This window comes from Artemia sp. Qi Xiang Cuo, unplaced genomic scaffold, assembly GCF_049724085.1.
Source record: "Artemia sp. Qi Xiang Cuo unplaced genomic scaffold, ASM4972408v1 HiC_scaffold_3072, whole genome shotgun sequence".
Lineage (NCBI taxonomy): Eukaryota > Metazoa > Arthropoda > Branchiopoda > Anostraca > Artemiidae > Artemia > Artemia sp. Qi Xiang Cuo.
The window spans coordinates 39,491-43,947 of NW_028300467.1; positions in this window are offsets into that span (position 1 = coordinate 39,491).

Consider the following 4,457-nt stretch of genomic DNA (forward strand, 5'->3'; position numbering starts at 1 on the left):
CTTTTGAGGAGGACACTCCCCCACAACCCTCAGGGCAAAGGTTTTAAGTTATGCCCTGGGGGCATATAAGGTTTTTATAGATGACGTTGTCGTAAAAACTTCAAAAAGGGCTCATTCGGTTGTAAATTGATAGGGCTAGTGTCCTTTTTAATAGTCGAAAGTGATTGGAGGGCAACTAACCCCCCTCTCACGCCCACCTTTTTCCCAAACACATCCAATCAAAATTTTGAAATAGCCATTTTATTCAACGTAGTTTTAAGTTCTGGAAATTAGGTATTTGAGAATGACAACCCCAAAACAGCCCTCAGGGCAAGCGTTGTAAGTTATGCCCTGGGGCATATAAGGTTTTTATAGAACTGGTTGTCGTAGAAACTTCAAAAAGGGCTCATTCGATTGGAAATTGAAATGGCTAGTGTCCCTTTTAATAGTCGAAAGTGATTGGAAGGCAACTAACACCTCTTCCACGCCCACCATTTCCCCAAACACATCCAATAAAAATTTTGAGATAGACATTTTGTCCCCGCAGTTGAAAGTTCAGGAAATTATACCTTTAAGCAGGACACTCCCCCCAGTCTTCAGGGCAAGGGTTAAAAGTTATGCCCTGGCGGCAAATAAGGTTTTTATTGAAATCTTTGTCGCAGAAACTTGAAAAAGGGCTCGTTCGATTTGAAATTCAAAGGGCTAATGCCCTGTTTAATAGTCGAAAGTGATTTGAGGGCAACTAAACTCCCTCTCACGCCCACCTTTTCCCCAAACACATCCACTCAAAATTTTTAGATTGCCATTTTATTCAACGTAGCGGAATGTCTTAGAAATTAGATCTTTCAGTATGACAGCCCCTCCCCCCCATAGCCCTCGGGGCAAGGGTTGTAAGTTATGCCCTGGGGGCATACAAATTTTTATTGAAAGCGTTGTCGTAGAAACTTCAAAAGGGCTCATTCAATTGGAAATTGAAAGGGCGCAATAGCGCTGCCTAAGTAAAAAACGAAGTTGGCACAATGTATTATTTTTTTTTCTTGGTTTTAGACCAGGGCACTTCGTATCGAAGGAGTTGTCGTAGAAACTTCGGAAAGGGCTCATTTGATTGGAAATTGGAGTGGCTTGTCCCCTTTTTAATAGTCGAAAATGATTGGAAGGAAATTAACACCCCTTCCACGCCCACCATTTCCCGAAACACATCCTATAAAAATTTTGAGATAGCCATTTTGTTCAGCGTAGTTGATTTCCAGATAGAAAATATGTTTTTGAGGAGGAGACTCCCCCACAACCCTCAGGGCAAGAGTTTTAAGTTATGCCCTAAGGAATATAAGAACGATGTTGGCACAATCTACTATTTATTTATTTTTTTCCTTTAGACCATGGCAGTTCGTATCGAAGAAGTTGTCGCAGTAACTTTAAAAAGGGCTCATTCAATTGGAAATTGGAGTGGCTTGTGCCCTTTTTAATAGTCGAAAGTGATTGGAAGGCAACTAAAACCCCTTCCACGCCCACCATTTCCCGAAACACATCCAATCAAAATTTTGAGATAGCCATTTTGTTCAGCGTAGTTGATTTCAAGATAGAAATTATGTTTTTGAAGAGGACACTCCCCCTCAGCCGTCAGGGCAAGAGTTGTAAGTTATGCTTTGGGGAAATATAAGGTTTTTATAGAAAGCGTTGTTGTAGAAACTTCAAAAAAGGCTCATTCGATTGGAAATTCAAAGGGCTAGTGCTCTTTTTGTTAGTCGTAAGTTATTGGAGGGCAACTAACACACCTCTCACGCCCACCTTTTCCCCAAACACATCCAATCAAAATTTTGAGATAGCCATTTTGTTCAACGTAGTTTTAAGTTCTGTAAATTAGGTCTTTAAGGATGACAACCCCCCAGTCCTTAGGGCAAGGGTTATAAGTTATGCCCTGGGGTCATATAAGTTTTTTATGGAACGCGTTGTCGTAGAAACTTCAAAAAGGGCTCATTCGATTGGAAATTGACTAGTGCCCTTTTTAATAGTCGAAAGTGATTGGAAGGCAACTAACACCCCTTCCACGTCCACCATTTCCCCAAACACATCCAAGCAAAATCTTGAGATAGCCATTCTGTTCCACGCAGTTTAAAGTTCAGGAAATTATACCTTTGAGCAGGACACTCCCCCAACAGTCTTCATGGATAGGTTTATAAGTTATGCCTTGGGGCATATAAGGTTTTTATTGGAATCCTTGTCGTAGAAACTTGAAAAAGGGTTCATTCGATTAGAAACTCAAAGGGCTAGTGCCCTTTTTAATAGTCGAAAGTGATTTGAGGGTAACTAACCCCCTTCTCACGCCCACCTTTTCTCCAAACACATCTAATCAAAATTTTTTATATAGTCATTTTATTCAACGTGGTTGAAAGTTTCGGAAATTAGCTCTTTAAAGATGACAGCCCCTCCCCCCACAGCCCTCAGGGCAAGGGTTGTAATTTAAGCCCTGGGGGCATATAAGGTTTATATAGAAAGCTTTTATAGAAAGCGATGTTGTTGAAACTTCGAAAAGGGCTCATTCAATTGGAAATTGAAATTGTCCTTTTTTATAGTCAAAAGTCAGTGGAGAGTAATAAACCCCCCTCTCACGCCCACCATTTCCCTAGGAACGTCCTCTCAAAGTTTATAGATAGCCATTTTGTTCAACGTAGTTGAAAGTTCTGGAAATTATGTTTTAAGGATGACAAACCCCCCAGAGCCCCCGGGGCAAAGGTTGTAAGTTATGCCCTTGGGGCATATAAGATTTTTATAGATAGAGTTGTCGTAAAAACTTCAAAAGGGGCTCATTCAACTGGAAATTGAGAAGACTAGTGCCCTTTTAAATAGTCGAAAGTGATTGGAGGGTACCACACCCCCCTCCCACGCCCACAATTTCCCCAAACACATCCGATCAAAATTTTCAGATAGCCATTTTGTTCAACGCAGTAGAAAGTTCTGAAAATTGGGTCTTTGAGAATGACAACCCCAAAACAGCCCTCGGGGCAAGCGTTGTAAGTTATGCCCTGGGGCATATAAGATTTTTATAGATAGAGTTGTCGTAAAAACTTCAACAGTGGCTCATTCAACTGGAAATTGAGAAGACTAGTGCCCTTTTTAATAGTCGGAAGTGATTGGAGGGTACCACATCCCCCGCCCACGCCCACCATTTCCCCAAACACATCCGATCAAAATTTTCAGATAGCCATTTTGTTCAACGTAGTAGAAAGTTCTGGAAATTAGGTCTTTGAGGATGACAACCCCCCCCCCCAACCCTCCGGGAAAGGGTTGCAAGTTATGCCCTAGGGTCATATAAGGTATTTATTGAAAGCGTTGTCGTAGAAACTTCAAAAGGGCTCATTTGATTGGAAATTGAAAGAGCTAGTGCCTTTTTTAATAGTTGAAAGTGATTGGAGAGCAACTAACGTCCCTCTCACGCCCACCATTTCCCCCAACACATCCAATCAAGATTTTGAGACAGCCATTTTGTTTAACGTAGTTGAAAGTTCTGGAAATTAGGTTTTAGTGTATGACAACCACCCTAACAGCCTTTAGGGTAAGGGTTATAATTTACGTCCTGGGGGCAGATAAGGTGCTTTTAGAAAGCGTTGTCGTAGAAACTCAAAAAGTGCTCATTCGATTGGAAATTGAAAGGTCTAGTGCCCTTTTTAATAGTCGAAAGTGTTTGGAAGGCATAACATTTTTATAGTAAAGATTGATGTGGATATAATGTATTATTATTTATTTTTAGTTTTTTAGACCAGGGCACTTCGTATCGAAGGAGCTGTCGTAGGATTTTCGAAAAGGGATGATTCGATTGAAAATAGAAAATGCTGATGCTCTCTTTAATAGCCGAAAGTGATTGGCAGTGGCGGATCCAGAGGGGGAGGGGCGAGTCTAAAGTAGTGTAATTTACTAAACTAACGCAAGTTTGCGTCAATTCAACTTGCTCCTAACGCAAGTTTATCAGATTAACCTCTTTTGCCCCCCTCCCCCCTAAAAAATTCTGGATCCACCCCTGGTGATTAGAGGTTAACTTATCCCCCTCCCACGCCCACCCTCCCATTTTTCTATTATGTTTAAAAACTAAATGTTGCCTTAATATTAAATCAAAATGCACTGTGTTAATGCTAATTCCCAATACGGCATCTCAGCAGTATCCCAAGAACGACTGAGGGTATTATGTTCAAACTTTTGGGGCTACTTCTGCTCTTAAAATTTAACCAAATCAAAATAGCGTAAGCGTATCCAAGGTATCAAAGAAAGTAAACAGAATTTTGTGCGAATGGTATCAAGTTTCCTATTTCAGGTCATCTAGAGGAGGTATGAAACTAAATTAAACACTACTATTTGTGTCCAGAATTTTAAAAGGGTGTATGTTGTTAGAAATTGCTGAAAATTTTTCTCCAGAATAGAAATAGCAGGCCAAACTATAAAGTCTTAAAAAAACGAAGAAATTAAAGTATTATTATCTTTTTCCC